Here is a 20,551-nt window from a genome sequence, read left to right as displayed (position 1 = left end):
TTTGTTTACATTTCAGAAAGTTTTCAAGGTCATAAAATCAGCCTTAGCTTCAAGTACGGAAGTTTTAATCAGTCCAGAAAATACGGCAAATATACTTTCCCCAAATTTCAGTTCACAAATTACTGAGACAAACAGAGCTTTTGGATTCTCTTTAGTTCGTTAAAAACTTTCCTTTTCATATACACTTCAAAGGCTGCCTGCCAGCAATATACCTCCACCACTCAATTCCAAAGAAAGAAGAAGAAAAAAAACATCCAGGAAAGCAGTTTATCCTCTCAACACTCACTGAATAATTGCATTGTAGAGCTAATTAGTTCTTTAAAGTAAACAGAAGATGATCAGATTGATCAGAAGATCAATCAACTTGAGGGTTGATTGCCTTTGAATCCAACAGTAGCCAGGAGTCGATGGAAATTTCCACTTCTCCAGGCAATCCCAAACTTCCAGTCACCGCCCAGATTAAAATCTGCGCAGTAAAACTTTCAGTAAGGGTACCAGACGGAGCCCATGTAGATTAAAGATCTCTCTTTATCCAGAGTGATTTATTAACTGGAGAGCGTCTCCAGTCACTAATCAACACTGTGTTGCCTCTCCCCTGCCGGGGAAGCTTCAGGCAACCATGCCCCCAGGTCACATGTCTCTGGATGAGATCTTTCTTAAGGGACTATTCCCACAGCAATATCAGGGCATCTGCTTGTAGGTGGAACAAACCTTGTCATGTACCCTGGTAATTGATGGTTGTGTTGGGATGCAAATAGGTCCATGAGAGGTGTTGCGAAGTGTGATCTTATCCATTGGATGAGATCTTTCTTAAGGGACTATTCCCTTGTTGAATGGTCTACCTGCTCAGTCAGTCTGCTTGGACGTCAGATATGCCTTTGATGTGTTCAGTTCTGATCGAGGCTAAGTATCCTTGGGAGGCGGCGAGTATCCTTGGCACCTCCTTGTGCTGCCTCAAGGTCTTGGATCCCCCTGCTTGTTTATATGTGTCTTGTCTGTGACCTTCTCCATACAGATGAGGATGTGTGAGTTCACTATCTGATGTCTGAACTGGAACAGGGCCAGACAAATCGCTAACATTTCCAAGACATTGATAGGAAGACATGCCTAACCTGTAATGCATGCATCTGTATATATTTTAAGGGGTCATGAATCTTTTGCTTTGCATTGGATTGGTGACTTGGGTTCAGATTGTTGTTTTTTAAATAACTTTATTTTCTATTTTTAATTTAACCAAACAAAACAATCTAACACAGTAACCGTAACATAATATGTGACAACACCAATAGAGTACAGCATTAAGTTAGTAATCGGCACAGATGAAAACAGTAAACATCTGTGTCAAATAATATTTGATGATAGCAGACATATGCAAGTCAAAAAGATGTTAAGATCGTGTAAATCATATTGTTAGGTATCTGCGAATGGTCTGTAGTTCAGATTGGTTTTGATCTGAAGTGGTACCTGAATGGGAAGATCTACCTTCTCCATGATCTGTTGTTAATAAGAAAGGTCTTGTATGTAGATGACCCCAAGGTATCGCATTGTTGTTTGCCACTAGAAAACTCATCAGTCTGGGTAGTGTCATGAGAAGTGACTTTGCACTCTGATGACAGTCTCAGCCAGCTGTTTGGTCTTCCTGACTTTTTCTTTGGTAAGGGATAGACTCACTCTCTTTTGGTGATTATGATCATACCCAAGTGTTCCAGCTTTGTAGGAACTAAATGGTGAACTGAGTGTCATGGTGAGATTTTTCTTTTGAGCTTGATCTGATGAGGAGATTGTCTGGGTACAAGTGAACATGAATACCTCTCTCTCTGAGACATATGATGGGGTTGATCATGAGCTTTGTGAACACTCTTGACACGGTGGACAGGCCAAAAGGGATGGTTCAGAACTGCCAATTGATTTTTTTTTTTTTGCAAAATCTTAGGTATTGTTGCTGGGCAGTCAGAATTGGTACATGGAGGTATGCCTCCATGAGATCTGTAGATGTCATATATTCTTCTGGTTGAATGGCCTCTGCAACTGAGCAGTCTCCATTCAGAAGTGATGCAATTTGATAGACTTGTTCAAAAACCTGAGGTTTAATAATGCCCTTCAGTCCCCATTCTTTTTAGGGACTGCGAAGAAGATTTGAGTATACCCCTCCCCGTCCTCGTTCGTTGTGGGGAACATGCTCCACTGCTTGAATGCCCAGATGTTGGATTACCTTTTGGGTTAAGATTTTGCATATGGGAGAGATGACAAAACATTCTGGTGGGTAGCTTTCAAATTGTATGGAATAGCCTTGTGAGACTATTTCTAAGGTCCAGACGTCTGCCAGCATGTTGACCCAGGTTTGATGGTAAAGAGTAGTTGGCCTCTCATAGGGACTGCTTGCGAGTCCGGTCTGAGGGATCTTGGGAGACAGCTCAGGGCTAGATCCGAAGGGAAATAGCCTGCTGAGGAATCTCCAGCCAGGAGGTTGGCATGGACGCATTCACTGTGGCACCAGAGCTGAGGAGATTCTTGGTGTCTTTTCCCATCAAAAGCCTGGGCTGAGGTAACACGCCAACTCCAGCTGCAGAGCAGGACCACGTAGCTGCTTCTGGCTCCCGCTCAGTGGGATGGGCTGTCTGAAGCTCTTCTGTAGCTCTAAGGCAAACCTATAGTCGGGAGACTGAACAAGCCATGGAAACATGTTGGTGCCAACTCACTGCCGGGAGCACATACAAGCCGGGAGGCATGTCGGCACCAGAATCATCAATCCCCATAGCGTTCAATGAGAATACTAGGGAGCATTTGTCTGGCGTCTAGAAAGCTGTCCTCAGAATCCCTGGTGTCCATCTTGTAGGCGGCTGCCCCAAATGTCTGTCATGAATGATCATCTTAGTCAGACAGGGAGAGTAGGAAGAGACAGGAGAGGACAGCAAGAAGATAGGAGGAACTATGAAAGTTTAAGTCAACAGAATTTGAAAGACAAAAGAAAGGTAAAATTAGAGGAAAAGGAGTAGAAATGAGAAAGTGAAAGTGAAAGTGAAGTTCTAATAAGAAAGTAGCAGAGCTAGTCTGCTACTTGACTGCTCTCCCTGGAGGAAGAAACAGAACTGACGAGAGGGTGTCCAACATGCCAGACAGGAAGAGGGAGAAAAATAGTTCCTGCCTCCCTGATGGGACGGTGGGAATCACCCAAGATGTCCTCCGTCTCAGAGGGAGAAACTGATTTTCTTCATTTTCATGCTGTCTGTCCACCATGCGCCTACCTAAACACCTATGTGTTAACATAAAAATAAATTTAATGTTCTCATCATTCCTGTTGAAAACAGTATACATTTTATTACAACACTGTTTATTTTGACTCTAGACAGAAGTAGGCCTTATTTTAACACAATGGTTTTGCAACAGATATCTCTGTATATTAAACTGACCTTGTAAATTAGTCAGCAAAGTGGAATAACTAAAACAACATGGTTTTTATATCAGGCGCATTAAATACTCTTGCATATATGTCTACCTCCTTATTGCATTTTTGGTGCACTAAGGCTCAAGTAATGTTTTCGTGCAAAAAAAAGAAAATCCCATGCAATGTTGTATTGTGTCCAGTTTTAAGTTATGGCTTTCAGTGAAAAGGAAGCCAACAACACTGTACAATACAAGGAAGCATCAGTGGAGCTCAAATGCATACACCAATCATTAAATAACAAAAATAACTTTCCCTACATCTCAGCAGATTATTTCAAAGAAAGAGTTCAACTCCAGATGCCTCACAAAAAATAAACAGAAACTTAGATATATTGTCGAAGGCTTTCACGGCCGGAGAATGTTAGTTGTTGTAGATTTTCCAGGTTGTATGGCCGTGGTCTTGGCATTGTAGTTCCTGACGTTTCGCCAGCAGCTGTGACTGGCATCTTCAGAGGTGTAGCACCAAAAGACAGAGATCTCTCAGGGCCAATGTGTGGAGAAGATGTTAGCAGGTAATTTATATCTACTCAGGAAGTTGGGTTTGGGCTGAGTTATCCTGTAAAAATTTCCCAGGTTTCGTCATGCTAATAGGGGGAAGCCTCACTGTATCCGAGGAAGTTCTTTTGCATATGGATTGGTGGTTGATATTTATTTATTTATTACATTTCTAGACCACCCACCCCGTCGGATGGGCTCAGGGCAGTGTAACAACATACAATTTATAACATACAATATGCTAATCTTATCTGCAGGGCTACTGGAAGATGTAGAGTATTTTGTTAGTCTGGTGTTTTTCAGAACTGGAAACCATGCCCCAGTCCTGAAAAACACCAGACTAACAAAATACTCTACATCTTCCAATAGCCCTGTGGATAAAATGAGCATATCAACCACCAATCCAACGTAATTCTGATGAGAAACTGATAAAAAAAGATGTATGTGTTTTTAATGCAAATGGAGAAGAAAAATGAGGGGGTGGAAGAATATAAAATGAAATGGTCACAAAACCTAGGATATAACTTAGATCTGATGCAATGGAATAAGATATGGAAGGTTAATATTAAAATAACTAAATCAGTTGCATTTAAAGAAAACCTATATAAGATGTTTTGCAGATGGTATCTGACACCAGATAGACTAGCTAAAATGTATAAAAATATGTCAAATAAGTGTTGGAAATGTGTGAAACACACAGGAACATTTTATGATATGTGGTGGATATGTAAAGAAGCCCACAAATTCTAGATAATGGTGCATAATCTGTTACAACAAATTTTACAATGTACAATTCCTTTTAAACCTGAGATATTGTTGTTAAATTGTGTACCAGAAAAATTTGGAAAAGACCAGAAATATTTTATAATTCATGGAGTAACAGCAGCAAGAACTCTATTAGCATCCTTTTGGAAAAGAGCAATACCCCGAGAAGAAGAACTGATAGCGAAGATAATGGAAAATGCAGAGATGGACAAATTAACTTCACTAATGAAAGGACAATTAGAAGAAGATTTTGTGGCCCCATGGACACCATTTTATGATTGGATAAAAAACAAATATAGCGACTTGAATGTAGTAACTATATGAAGACACTATTGTAATGTATTATTAATAACCACAGTTAAATGTTTGTTGAAAGGTTATGATGAAAAGATTTAGATAAGTAGAATTCTAACTCAAGCAAACTCTATGATATATATATTGGATATTCCCTTCCTATCTCCCCCTTGTCCCCCTACTCCTATATCAGAAAATCAATAAAAATCTATTAAAAAAAAAAGCTCTTCCCCTCTCCAGCTGGCTGGAGGCACGGGGAGAAATGCTTAACGTGCAGAAGGCTCCGCACCTTGTTTGCCAACGGGGTGCGGAGCCTTCTGCCCTTTAAGCTCTTCCCCTCTCCAGCTGGCTGGAGGCACGGGGGAAGAGCTTAAAGGGCAGAAGGCTCTGCACCTCATTTGCCAATGGGGCACAGAGCCTTCTGCCCTTTAAGCTCTTCTCCTCTCCAGCAGGCTGGAGGGAGGGGGGAGAACTTAAAAGGGTAGAAGGCTCCCTGTGCCATTTGCAAATGGCATGGGGAGCGTTTTCCCCTTTAAACTCCCCCCCCCAGCATGCCCAGGAGGCCCTTTAATCTTTAGCTGGCCTGTGGGCCAGATGAAGTTTAAAGGGCTCCAAAGCTTCCCAAAGAGACCTGAATCGCTTCGGGAAGCTTTGATTTGGGTGTTCCGAAACGGTAAAGATCGGGTCCAATTTGGGCATTTTTTCCAAATCGGGACCCCAAAGCGCACACCCCTAATCAATACAGATGCTTTACATTCAATTTAAAAACTCAGTCCCACAGTTCATATTCTGTCATGTTTTCATCAAGAATTTCCAAGACACATTATCAAAAGCTTTCTCTGGATCCAAAAACTGGTCAAACTGCTGGAACCAGAGAACAGCATTTGGCTGGATCCCAAGATCATCTTTCTGGTACTGAGGTAGACGGTTCAATAAGAGTTGAAGGCTCTTTCACGGCAGATAGCTTTGCTGCCGGGTTATCTGAGCCTGACAACTTTCTCCCACAAGGTTGCTTTAAAAGCCAAGCAACCTTTAAGCTCTGTCAGACCTAGCTTTGGAAGTGAACTTTTGACAGTGTCTACACTCAGACATGTTATTAGTCTCACTGAGACAAAGTAAACAGAGGTCATGTTCATCTGTTTGAGTTATTTTTGTTCCACAGTGGGAGCATTTTTTAAACAGCAATTTCTGAGACATAGTAAGAATAATCGATGTAGAAGACAAAGAAAGGAATATGTTAGGATAAACCTCTCTAGTCAGCAGTGAAAAAAGAACTGAGTGCTCTGCCTCTCTACCCATGTTTTCAGCAGGAAAAACACTGCACCTGTGCAGTGGAGGCTGAGCATCCTCATTAAAGATTTTAATAGCTAGTGTCAGGCTTCGGCATGGACGCGGCTGTGCAGGGTGCCGGTGGGCCTGAACTATGGCTCCCAGGCATAGATAGGGACAGCACAGGTTCCAGCTCTGTGGAAAGAGGGGAAGTATACATCACCCTCTCTATCACTCGCAGGCCCCTCTCTACCACTTGCAGGCCTGCTCAACCTGTCAAGTTCCCTTCCACTTCTGCTTCTTGCCACGAACCCTCCTCCTCCTCCCCTCCCCTCTCTGCTCGCATACCCTAAACTCTCCACTCCTTCACCACTCTCCACCTCTCTACCACCACTCCTACACAATCCACCCCATTCCTTATATCCCTTCACCCATTTCTAGCTCCACCTGCCAGCCACACACCCCTTCAGCACTCTAGCCACGGCCAAGGCTGCCCTAGGCAGCCACAACTGGTGTTGCTCTGCTGGCTGCTCTGGCCAGCCACACCTGTGCCTCCTTTGCTGGCTGCCGGGCTCTCTTTGCTGATTGCCTCAGGCAGTCCCACCTGAGGCTGCCTTGCTCCCAGCCTCACCTGGCCCTTGCTATTCCCTTCCACCCTGCTTGCAGGTTGGGGCATGGCCCTGTGCTGCCTCTGCTGCCTTTCTTCCCCTGCTGGTAAGGTTGCTGTTTGGCTGGCTGATGGCCGGCTGTCCCTGTCTCCTGTGGCTTCTTCCTCTTGTCTGGTCTCCTCCTGGTTGTCCTCACTCTCCCTGCCTGGGCTCTTAGCCTCTTACCGGAGGGTGGGGCTAGCTGGCTTCCACCTGCCCCTTCTTACTCTCTGTAGCTTGGGTGCTTCTTTTTCTCCCTCTGTAGCCAGCCCAATCAGGACCTGGGTGTCTGTTGGGGCAACTGAGTAGCTGTCTCCCGGCTGCCTCCCATCCCCTCCTTCCGCTAAGTCTGGAGGCTGTGCCTCAAATCTCGGACAGCTAGGAAAATCTCTCCATGGCTGGCCTACGTGTGCGCAATCCCAATATGGGACTGCACAGAAGAATGACAAACATATAAACAAGCAATGACAAGGAACTTGATGCACATGTACTTCTTTAACATACAGCAAAACATTTTGGTGTGAAATGTTGTTTGTACTTCTCAGGATAACTGAGAGACACTACAATGAAATCATTATTAGGAGCCACAATGAAATTTTTAGGCATCATGGTGACCTGGCACCTGGGATTTGTCAAGCCTTGGATTAGAAAAATATTCCTGCTCCAGTATTTCAACATTCACCATGCTCTTTATCCAACACTGGAACTGACACCTCATATCCAGACAGGGAAGACACCCACATTAGTGTCTGGATTCAAAATAAGAGGTTTAACAGATACTTCTGCTTTCTGACTTCCTTGGTGGGCCAGAAGGCCTCTATATTGCTACATTAAGCCAACTGAGCATCCTGCAGCTCAGAATCAAGGAGGAAAGGCTGTTCCACTCGCACTGTTTCCTGCCTTTTTGAGCCATCTACTATAAGTAGAGGAGCAAAAGGAAGAAAAGGTGTAGGCATGGCATGGATTGCAGGTTCTTTTCCTTACCCTTCCTTGACCTGAGGGGCCATGAGCCTGCCTACTGACCCAATAGGAGGAAATAGAGTTCAACATGTTACCTGCTTCTTGGGAGTGAGAAGTGGCTTAGCTTGAACCTAAACACCAACTGGGAAAAAACCCGAACTTTTTTAGAAAATGAGTTTCAAAATCCTAATGCCACTGCAGAGAAGGTCCTGTCCTATATAACCAGTCACCGCAGCTTCATACTGCAATGGCACCCACAGCAAATCTGCTAAGGAAATTATTAATAGGTTCATAAAGGAGAAAGTGCCTTTATATTAGTCAGGCCCCAAACTGCTTCAGGGCTTTAAGGATGAAAATCATCCCTTTAACTTGGGCCTGGAAAAAATTAGACCCAATGAATTTGTTATAAAAGTGGAGTTATACGCTCCAGGCAGTCTGCCTCAAACAAAACTCTGACGGCTGTATTCTGAACCATTTCTAAACAGCCTGTGCAGGCATTACACCAACTTTACTGTGTTATGTTACTTTAGATGCTTTCTATATAAAACATGAAGAAATACAAGCTTTATATGTGACTGCTGTTATGTAACTTGTGCTAACTATATTGTTTGATATTCTGCTTTAGTTTGCGAAGAACTAAACAGCACAATGACTCCAGAGTTCAATAAAAATAATTGTGCTCACAAAAATGCCTTCTCTGCTTCTGGATACAGAGAACTAAAGGAAACTGAATTCTCCATTCACCATACAAAATCGCAAGGCTATTATAGTGCAACATAGAATCAAGGGCTGCAAAACTCCCATGGACATTATTACCTGGAAGTCTACATATCTGATGCTGGTTCCTATAAATATCTTTCCAGGCTCAATTAAATCATAATTAACACATGTGTGCACAAACACATCCTTGTAAATAGCATGAGAAACATAAAAGCAAAGTAGCCTCTGCCTGAAATGGCTATGAATTCTTTTTGTGAGTTTGTACTTAAACACAAAGCAGCCATTCCCCCTCCCATTCCCATCAGCCATGTAAATCTAGGAACACACTGAATTTAGAAAGTTGTTTCACTTGCATAAGCTACACCCTTCTACTATGTTTAGAGCAATTACTAGCATTCAAAATACCTACAGAAAATTACTCAAAAAGTGGACAGACAGAGAATTTTATTTCAGTACAGCTGATTAGAGCCGGACTCTATTCAGCCTGTTCATCAGTATTTTAAGAATCACACTAAAAATAAAATATAATGATTAAGAACTAAATATATAGCCCTCATATGCCGTTTAACACATGCTAAAAATATTTCTGATTCAGTACCCAATGTCAAACAGGTTTTTCAATCTTTACTACACACTTTACTATACTTGCATAGAATATTCAAATTATTGTTTCCTAGTATAAATGGAATACTAGACACACAAAAAGAAAAACTAATAAAATATTTATAAATCATTCAAATAATTCAACAACTCCCAACAACTGTTTTGGCTTCAGACATTTTCCAGTGAGGCCTACTACCAAGGTCAAAAAAGCAGGTATTTACCATAATTTCTTGTTCAACAGTGCCATCTAGTGATTGTGTAACAAAAATTCTGGAACTACATCTAAAAACTCTTAATTTAAATATCTGACAAAGGAAGGTTTGACACTCAAAAGTTCATACTCATATTTAAAGTGCTACTGGACCCAATACTTGCTCTTAATTTAAATGATGGCTTTTAATCTATTTCATTGCCAAACTGGTATCATGCCCCCTCCCTCACTCTCCCCCCCCTCCCCGCCCCAGACAGCATTCCAAGATTAAAGATAGAAGTCTGAGTCCCACTGGTTTTGATACGCAAATGGAAGACACCTTCACTAATTGAGGTTTGTTTCTATCTTAGTAACTGTGCTTATGATGGAACTGTGGGATTTTTAATCAGTACTAAACCATAATCAAGAATTCCACTTATTGGGATACAAACAACCCTCATTAGTGAAGACACTTATATTCAAAAGTTAGGTTTAACTAGAATTAGACTGAAGATTTTGATCATCAGTTGGAGTGTGCTGCATACGAGCTTGGCAATTAAGCAAATTTGCAGATCTGTACCCCAGGCAACATAAAATCATTGTTTGGCAAAGCAGAGTTTGCTGCTATGTCTGAACCATGCAACAGTAATGAAAGCCAACAGATTATGAAAGTTCCCTGTCTGAGGTGTTCTTTCTATGCACTCTTCCTATGACATACAGAATAAAATCACATAGGCTTGGATCCTACTCCTTCTTTTCACTTCCATTCCTCTTCATCTGTTGCAGAGGCAATCCTCCCCTGCACGGTGCATGTTCATCTGGCACTTAAGACTTCCATTCACCTAAGACCTATTTGTTACAGGCACTGGAAAGCTCCAATGGAGGACCACCTCTGCAATGGATGAAGAGGTATGCAAGAGGAATTCAAATAGATTTTCCATGGTTCCACTGGATCTAAGCAAAGCATTCACTGTGGAGATTCAGTTATATATTATTAAGAGTCTTATCTTGCAACTGCATATCAAGCACTGACAGCTTTAGTTCAATGGCATACTCTAAATCCATCTGTTATTATTCTGTCACTCTTCTGTAGATTCCTCTATTCTCCGTCCCCTTCCCCCATAATAAATGTAAGCAACGTTCACTTACCCATAATGTTTTTTTTTTCCCAGTTTTAAGTCTGGATGATTAAACACAAGTGAGGCATTGCAACGCATTTCTCAGAACAGAAGTTTCTGAAAGAGATAAACAAAAACACAAATGTCTTTTTCTGTTTTCACACACATTACAGTTTGCCAAAGCATATGAATCAGGACCCAAGGTATCAGTCACACATAATATACAGAGGGTGTAGAAGAGAATTCTAGAGGCTTGGAGCCACCAGCGGGAAAAACATCTCATTCTGGCATCATTCAATTTCTTTTCAAGAAAGGTGGTCTCTGCTTTCTTGACTGATAGTATACTAAATTATGATATTTACCTGCTTATATATGTCTGTAAACATAACTGTTATTTGTTTGTTTTATCATTATCTGTAACTATTGCTTATTGTATGTTAGTATTTATAAAGCTTCAATAAAAAAAATTTTAAAAGAAAAGGGTGGTATCACTGTAGATTTAAAATTTCCATATATTTTTGAACACATGAAAAGAAGATTTTTTTAAAAAGAATTTTAATCTTTTTCCCACTCCTATCCCCCAAATGTTGGGGGGATGATATATTTGCAATGCTTACTTTATCATCAAATCTAAACTTATTTTACTGCTTTAACAACATAAATGTTTCGTTTATAATATTATAAGAGTGAGAGAGAAAGCGCACTCCAAACTGCTGAACCCTATGTTACCTTAGTACATAGCTGTTGCCACCTGAGAGGTAGAAAAAAAATAAATGTTAAATAGAAAACAAATTCTGTAGTAAAAAAAATTACTTGGACAAAAAGAGTCTCATACAGCACCATATTCAGATATACAGTTAACTTTGTAACACTGAACTTTCCATACTGTATAACCATATACCTTATACCACATTTATTGTGGACAAAATCAGTCACATTCAAACAACAAACATATCCATGAAAATATGTTATGTCTATCGTATACAAAGGAATTATCATTATCCGTAGATTGTCTTGCATTAAAAACATCTTCATACTACAAAGCTGGAATCAGTAAAACCCCTGTGTTAAAAAGCATTTCACTCATTCCAAAAGAGAAAGTATTTTAGGGAAGTTTTTTCAATGCTGATTAAAATTTATAATACTTCTTTTGAGTGGAGGGGGGAAGGAACAAAGTCCTCAAAAAAAGTGGAACAAAAAGTTATTTCTCTTCTAATTATTCCAGTTTTGTCCCCCTGAGGCACGTCATATCTCAAAGTACTACCAGCAATGTTTGTTGCTGAATCTTAATTAGTAAGTAATTTCATATTTGTATTCAGTTCTATAAAGCATCTCGGTCATTGATAGTACTGCATAACTACATCATACAAAATTCACAGAACCATAACGCTGCAAGAGATACTGAGGAGACAAAAAGTCCAAACATTATATTGAATCATGCTGAATGCAAATTCCTGGCAGTTAGGTCCCTCAAGTCCTCCACAGTTAACATGCAGGTGTTCCAGCTGAAGTAGCTTTATTGAGATCCATACAGTACGGCATTCACCCTAAGGTGTCGATTGGCAGAAGTGACAATTCAAACAAAGGCATTGCTATTATAGGAAAACTCCCCCCCCCCCAGTCCGTTGACACTCTGGCATGAAACCCCAAAGAGGTTGCATGGGAACAGATTAGTTTAGACTACATGCAGTACAAAGGAAATATCCCAGTCTCTGGGAAAGTTGCAATGTTTGCTGCTAGCAGCTATCCTCAAGGACACCTGCTGGAAAAAGTGAAAGTACATATTTTCAACAGATAATGGAGGGGCCCACCGGCTCTCCTGCAATTAATATCAGAAGTTAAGACGCTCTCAGATGCTCACACAGTGTTACAGCATGTAATCCTGGCAAACAGTAAAAAACAGCACGGAGACGGACCATTATAAAATGCAGAATACAATCAAGGCAGGTATGCTGGCATACATGACAATTCCCTTGTAGCATCTTAGCATGAGATACAAGCTTGACATCCATTTTGTCAATGTGCACTCTGATGGTGGAAGACGGCTTCGTATAGATTCTGTTTCATACAACTTTCAAATCTTACTTACAAAAAAGGTCATCTCACATCCCCACGCACAAAAAGTACTGTGGTGAAAGTGCATTAAAATCATGAAAGAAATTATACAATATTCAAGAGTGTGCTTTAATTAATGCATTGTATATTTTTTAAAAATAACTTTTATTTCAAAGAGAAAGATATTGCCAAACCACCTTTTATTTCTTTTCATTTTGAATCAACTCACCAGTGCCACTCTGCCATTGGGCAAAATCAACAGCTGCTCATACATGCATATTCTCTATAGTGGCCTCCACCTTACGGAACGGCCTGCCTAAGAGGTCAGGAAAGTTCCCACACTCTCAGCTTTCAACAAATTGTACAAAACCAAATTATTCAGGAGGGCTTCCTTATGTAATAGGCCTATGCTGTAAAGAAATGGTTCAGAGAGACGTGTTGGTACAGTGATTGGGACTGCATACTACTACTGTAGACTGCCTGTTGCTTTGGGTATGCTTCCATGCTGTTTACTATGTCATATCTACATGGTTATGTTTTGCTGCAGCACTGTTTTTCAGCTCTGTATTAGATTTCTGCTTGTTTTCTAATTTCTGCTATCCTTACCCTATAGTATTGGTTAATGAATGTCTTAGCCATTTATCACATTGACTTATACTATGTAATCTGCCTTGAGTCTCAGTGAGGAAGGCAGACGATAAATAACGTAAATCAATTAAAAATAAAACACTGAAAAATTATAAAACAACCATCATTACAATCAAAACATATTTATAATATTTAAGTTCTAATTATATAAATATTAAAGCTTATTGATTTAACAATTACTTAATTCACACTTAATCTTAACTATTTACTCATTCCCATGTGAGGCACAATTGTACGAGTCTAATACTCAGGGCCAGCGCTACCATTAGGCCAACTAGGCAGCCGCCTAGGGCACAGACCTCAGAGGGGCACAGAACTGACCTGAGGGGCACAGTTTTATCCAGATTAGTTTCTTTTTAAAAAGCAACTGGCAATTTATATTTTTATTTTAAAATAAATACTACAACAGCGCTATAAAATATAATTAATTATAACATCTTATCAAAGTTTTCTCTGCACCCCCTATCACTTGCAAAAGTCCCACTGGCACCAGGCACTGTGGTCTGCCTCCTGGGGTTATACGTTGGCAAACAGGACAGGCATGGGGGAGAAAACCTTGAGCATCCCCCAACAGGGTAGGGGGACTAGTCCTCTCAACAGACAATCAGGAGTGATGAGGGTTTTCCATATGTTTTGATAGATCCTACTGAGGTTGCAAAGGAGCTTGGAATACTACCAAACTTTGAGAAAAGAACAAGGTAGAAAAAGGAGAAAGAAACAGCAGTTTGAGTATGAGGCCCAAGAAGAGGCAAAACAAGATCCAAAGCAGAAATTCAAAGTAGGTTTCTATTTTGCTGTCTTAGACATGGCCATACAATCTGTTGAAGAGAGATTCCAACAGCTACAACAATATAATTCCCCTATTTGGCTTCCTGTAAGATATATACAGTATCAACAAAAATTTAAAGACATACTTAAGGCCTGCAAGAATTTGGAAAAATCACTGATGAACAATGGAAACAAAGATATTGATGCTGGAGCTCTGCACTGTGAACTTACAGCAATAGTTCAAAGTCTTCCAAAGACTATGCCACCACAAGGAGTACTTTTCTTCACGCTGCAACAAAAAACTCTTAGATAGTGTGCCAAATGTTTCTGTTGCTCTAAGGATCCTTCTCACACTTCCAGTGTCAGTGGCAAGTGGTGAATGCAGTTTCCCAAACTTATAAAAATGTACATTAGGTTTGCCAGCCTCCAGGTGGTGGCTGGAGATCTCCCAGAATTACAACTGATCTCCAGGCGACAGCGATCAGTTCCCCTGGAGAAAATGGCTGTCTTGGAAGGTGGACTTTATGTCATTATAGTCAGCTGAAGTCCCTCTGCCTCCCAAACCCCACCCTCTCCAGGCTCCACCCCCCAAATCTCCAGGAATTTCCCAACCAGGAACTGGCAATCCTAATGTACATACATTCAACAATGCTGTAAAAGAGACTAGTTGGTTTGGCAACTATATCAATGGAACAGGCTCAGGTATCAGCACTTGACCTGAAGAAATTGATGATAAAATTTTCAAAGGAAAAGGCACGCAAAATGAGATTTTGATGTTTCTTGAAATAGAAACATTCAATTTTAAAATCACAATTCAAAACTAGCGCCCGAACCCGTTGTGACAATACAACAGGCTCTAGCAGCAGGTGCTGGACTGAGCCACCTCACGCCGCAGTGGGCCACACCACACCACAGCAGATGGCTGAGCCGGGCAGCCCTACACTTCAGCGGGCCACTGGGCCAGGCAGCCCCTCAGTGCAGTAAGCCAGGCAGCCTTGTGCCACAGTGGGCCGCCAGGCTGGGCCACTCCACACTGCAGCAGGCCACTAGCCTGGGCAGCCCTGCGCCACAACTGGCCAGGCAGCCCCATGCTGTAACGGGCCGGGCAGCCCCATGCCGCACTGGACTGCTGGGCTGGGCCACACCGCACCACGTCCCAAGGCAGTAGGAAGGCTGCGGTGTCATGTCTTCCTGCTGCCATGCTGGTCCTTCCTGGGCCTCCAAAAGCCCTGAGGCAGCGAAAAGGCCCAGTGCTGTGGCACCCACTGCCGGCGTTATAATAGAGGCGGGGTAGGCGATGGCCGCGAGCGCTTCTTTCCGAAGGAGGCGCCGTTGCCTGGCCCCAGCCCCGCCTCCAACAACACCTCAGCCTGACCCAGCACTAGAGCAGCAGCCAGCAACGCTTCATGCCGTTTGCTTGTGCCTCTCAGTTCTCCCCGGCTGGCAGCCAATCCCCTCCCTGGCTCTCCACATGGTGTTTGTGTACACACCGGAGCCCCGCTCCGCCCTGCCCCGCTCTCATTGTGAGCGTCCTGGTGCACGCGCAGGCTGGCAGAAGCTCTGGGGCGCAGCCGCAGCCCTGCCCCCACTCCAAGCAGAAGCGCATGCTGGCCTCTTGTGCTGATTAGCAGCACGAAGGGCAGAGGTTGGGCAGGGAAAGTCTGCAATTTCTGCAAGAGACGGGACCTGTCTGCATTGTGGAGCCTGGCAGGGGATCAGGTACAGCACAGCGTGAGCATATTTGGAAAGTTTATTATCTGTCTGTGCTGCAGCCCAGGGTTGAACTAGCAGAATGATTCTGCTCCTGATGTAATGAACAGCTTGTAAAGCATTTCTGGAAACTCCCATTCACATTCAGTGTACAGGTGGAACAATGCAAGATGTATGGGATTTCCATCCTTCATATTTTCTCTTGCATTCCTGCTGTACAAAAGGATAAATGTGCTAAAAAACAAAATTTCACCTTAGAATGACACCTTAATGTCAACCTGGATAGAAGCTCTCTTGGTGATTCACAGCAAAAGAAGAATCCAGGCAAAGTAAATTTCCAAAAATAGTTTTATGAGAACGCACACACAGGTTGCTGACATCCTCCTCCTCCTAATCTCCTGACATCCCCATTTTCATCCTGCCAGGAAAAAAAAGGCATGCAATTGGAAGGGGTGTGCATGTTTAATACAGGGTTTCCATGTCTGTGTTGTGTTTGGACAACCTTCTTTATTTATGGTGTTTAAGACATGGTAGGTGACAAGATGCTGCTCCCCCAGTTTGCTCAAAGGAGAGACAGGCAGACCTTTTAAAACCTGGACTTTCCTAAAGCTTTGGTTGCCAACAGCCAGGAGGCAGTAGCAGAGTATAAATTAGTGCTGTCTCTGCCAAACCATTCTGTTCCTTGTGCCATTTATGCTTCTGCAAACTCCTGCCACTGTCCAGGAGATCAAAGTTTGGACAGACTACTGTCAGTTCATATTCAACCTTTCTCACTTGGCCTCACCTTCCTCACAGGGTTGTTGTTGGAAGGATAAAAATGTAAAATGAGGAAGAGAGAACCATGCATGCCCTGTGAAAACCTTGCAAGAGAAAAGGCACGCAAAGTAAGATTTTGACATGCCTGAAATGAAAACATGCAAGAGACATAATTTTGACATCACAGTTCACAGGTTTATTCAAAGTTATTTGTGATTTGTTATCTGTTTCCTGTTTAAGAAAGAAAAACAAAAGATTTATTGTTATTTATTCTCACACTTATTTAAAAATTTAAATTAAGAAAAAATTAAATTAAAAATGTAAAAAGTTTTAAGTTTTGCAATTTTCATTTTTCCTACATTTCTTCTGTTTTTTATAATTGGTTAGTGGGGGGGGGCGCAAGTAGGTATCTTGCCTCAGGCGCCAGAAACCCTGGCACCGGCCCTGGTGGCACCGGACCTTCCCACAGGGCCTTTCAGGGCCTCTGGAGGCCCCGAGGAAGCAGTGGGGAGGCAAATCGTTTTGTCCCCAACTCACTTATTATTCCCGTGTACTGCGTGGGGATAAGAAGTGAGTCATCAGTAACATGGTTTGCCTTTTATGTTTAAGGGTGATTTGTGTGCTAAAACTGATTTCTATTTGAGAAAGAAAATCAGAGATTGCTGTATTACTTATTCTCACATTTTTTAAAAAAAATAGCAGTTTCAAGTTTTGTGCTTTACATTTTTTCTACAATTCATCTGTTTTTGAAAACTGGTTAGCAATGTGTGTGTGTGGGGGGGGGGGTGCAAGTAATTAGCCTTGCCTAGGGCGCAAAAAAGCTTGGCAATGGCCCTGCTAATTCTATATTCAACAATATAGATGGCCAGAGGCCATCACATTCTCAAAATCAATTCAAAATTACATGATTGCACATCAGCAAGACACACACCATTTAAAAATAAATATTTAAAAGGTACATATTTCAACAAATTACCACCTTTAGAAATTTACTTAATAAACCAATCTTTAAATAAAATAAAATAAAATAGAATAAAATTGATCAGTCCTAAAAACATAATTATTTGGCAACAATATAAACTTAAAATATCCAGGCGATCATTAAAATTGTAGCTTACTATCATTTACATAATATAAATAACTAAAATTCAAATTATCTTATATTATCAAATTATAACAATACTTATCTAGGATTCTGCACACTAAGCCAGGATTTTCTCCTATTAATGACCATCCAGCCATATTTTGCCACTTGGAGCATCGTTTCCCTATTCCTGTCTGTTAACATGATTGTTACTTATTTCGCAGAATAAACTTTCCCCAGAAAATTACTTTATAAAATGACCTATATTTTAAAATCACATGAATGGCTCACAGTCTGCCTAAATAGTATATGCTTATTAGGGGCTTTGGCAAGCCAAATTTCCTTCCCCCTCATTTAACTGTTTGTCTGCTGCCATAAACATTCCATGCTTTCTACAGAGCAATAAACATACTCTCTCTTCTCAGGTGAGGTTGGGGGGTGGGATCTGCTTTGAAACTGACAGAACAGCTTTCTGAATTATCTGCAAGATATCCTAAGAATACAGAACTTCCCAACCTTGTCTGTGCTTCCATTTTCTGCTCTCTTGATCATCATTTAACTATAAATATGTCTGTTTGAAGAAACAAGTTGGAGACATGCAAAGATGGGGTAGGGGAAACAGTAAGAAAATTTGCCCCTTATCTAACCTCCTCCTTTAAACTACTATAAGCTCTTGTGGACTTCAGCAGTTTATTTTAAGTATATTCAGGGCTGTAATAATCCAACATACGGGTCCCCAACTTTGTTAAGCCTGCACAGTCTCCTGGAATTTTCAGACAGGGGAGAGAGCACCATCAAAACATTTTAGAACAAAATTTCAATTAAGTGAAAAGTTCTGGAAGAAAATGGTATATTTCAGTTTTGGAAGGGGGCCAAGAAAAATTTCAATTAACAGTGTAACTGCCAAAATGAACTATGTATCCAACTGAAAGAAATTGTAGTGGGTGATAGGGTGCCCAGTTGAAGCTAGTACCAGCAGTGAGTCCGTAAGTCTGCATACAATAGATTTTCACTGAGGTATGTGAGTGTGTGTGAAGGTGTTCAAGAAGTGGCAGGTGCTGCAGGTATGGGTTTCCTTCACTTAGTCTGGGGAAGCATAAATATTCTCCTCTTCCTCTTTTTTCCCCTTTACTTTCTCTGCTTGTAAGGAGGGTCCCTTCCCTACCTCACTAGTGTTGGAGCTATTGATGTGACAAAGTCATTTCACGCAAACACCCAAGCCCCACTGAAGACAGGAACCCAGCTTCAACTTCAAGTGCCCAACACTTGCAGCTGCAACTACTACACAGATAGGATAGCCAAGGGTCAATAAACGGAAGCTCAATCCCAGTAAGGGGTGTGATAGGTTAATGAAATGGTCAATTGGGGTTTGAGGACTCAGCTTGCTCTGGATGGGGTTGGTGGTGGTGGTGGAGAGTGCCCTCAAGTCATAGCTGACTTTGCATCCCTTTAAAGGAACAGGTCTGCAGCCTGAGCATGCAATTAGAGATGGGTCTACGCACGGAAGCACAGATCTCTTTGGCAGAAGCCAGCACCAGCTATTGTGCTTTGGATGGCCTTTTCCTAGGAAGCAGGATGGTCAGTATTGTTATCCATGCTCCAATCATGAATCGGCATATGGGTGGGAGGATCTGCCTACATTCTGTAGTGCACAACACCAAAGTAATTTGGCAACTGCTTTTTTATTCCAGATGTGTTGAAATGTGTTCTGTTTTGAAGCTACCTTTTGTGGGGGCTGCAGCCAACATCACTTTTTTAAAAATTTCAGCACGTGCGTCTTATGACATCTCCTTGTATTCACTGACTGGACCTTCCTGTGCCCACCAATTTTTTTTAGCATTCTGGAGAGGCAATTAGCAACAGAGGTCTGGGGAGAAAACTACAAAGTGCTCTTTGCACTTGTTCCACTAGCAGGTTGCAGCCATTGCAGTTCCTTGTGATTTGCTCTGGTGTGGTTTGAATTTCCTGCTTGATGCAAAACAGCGCCTCTCTGCTAGAGCAAAATGTTCAAATGTTGCTGCCCAAACAAAACAGTGTTCTCACTGGCCTCCTCACATCACATGGCTGCATTCTGAAATGAGGAGGGTAGATTCTTGAGACAAGTCCCGCCCCCCGCCCCCCCAGTGATTTCCAGATCACCGTAATCATGAGCCACAGTTATAAAGAAAGGAAATAAAAAAGGAAATCCAAGAAATGTTCAGTGGGGAATGTAGATCGCCATCAGGGAATGGAATGGACATTGCTTAAAGAGGTAGAATGCATGCATATCACAACATTGTGACTCTCTCCATATGTGCGCAGGAAAATGTCGGGCAAAAGCTGAGGAAGGTTTGATTCTGCCTCTCATGCCTCCTTTTTTCATGCGGAACTCTGGAGATCAAGAGAAGCAGAATGGAATCTGAATTGTCATAAACTGACTGTGTGGAAAATACCATAATAAGCTTTACATAGGACTGCTTTTGAAGATGGTGCAGAAGGTGTTACAGAACACAGTGGTCAGATTACTTTCCAGTACATTTTATAGCAAATATATTTTCCCAGACTGAAACAACTGCTTGCTAATTCACTCTCAATTCAAAGTAACAGGGATTAAATGCCTGAACACTTTCAGATAGGGATATCCGAAGGATTGCCTGCCCCCTTACATACCTGTCTATTTACTGTGATCTTCACTGGAGAACCTCCTCTGTCAATTGGGATTTGAACACACTGTTCTAAATGGGGTTGTGCTCTTTTGGAGGGAGCAAATATGCAGTCTGAGCATGTTACTAGAACTAGACAACACATTTATCTTTCAAAAAGACGAGCATGTGATATGTTATCTCCAGACTCAATTTTCTTGATCCTTGCTCTTATAGTCAGTCTACTATTTGGAGAAGATGTAGCCAGAAATTATTTATCTACATCTTTCATCTATTTTATAAACTACCTTTCTGCCTTCATAAGAGCTACCAAGGCAACTAACTAATTAAAAGCACACATTAAAAAAAATCACATCTTAAAAAATCATTAAAACCAGAGGTAA

The 20,551-nt window shown here is 41.6% G+C and overlaps 1 protein-coding gene across 4 annotated transcripts in view; it reads right to left on the bottom strand.

The window, feature by feature from the left end:
- Positions 1–20,551, bottom strand: part of RALGPS1 (Ral GEF with PH domain and SH3 binding motif 1) — a 283,344-nt gene that overhangs the window by 242,001 nt on the left and 20,792 nt on the right. For all 4 annotated transcript variants that reach the window (XM_054997350.1, XM_054997352.1, XM_054997353.1 and 1 more), the window contains exon 2: positions 10,537–10,622. The gene's annotated coding sequence lies outside the window, so the exon portion shown is untranslated. The remainder of the gene's footprint in view (positions 1–10,536; positions 10,623–20,551) is intronic.

The sequence above is a fragment of the Eublepharis macularius genome, chromosome 14 (genome assembly GCF_028583425.1).
Source record: "Eublepharis macularius isolate TG4126 chromosome 14, MPM_Emac_v1.0, whole genome shotgun sequence".
Lineage (NCBI taxonomy): Eukaryota > Metazoa > Chordata > Lepidosauria > Squamata > Eublepharidae > Eublepharis > Eublepharis macularius.
This window is presented reverse-complemented; position numbering and strand designations above follow the sequence as displayed.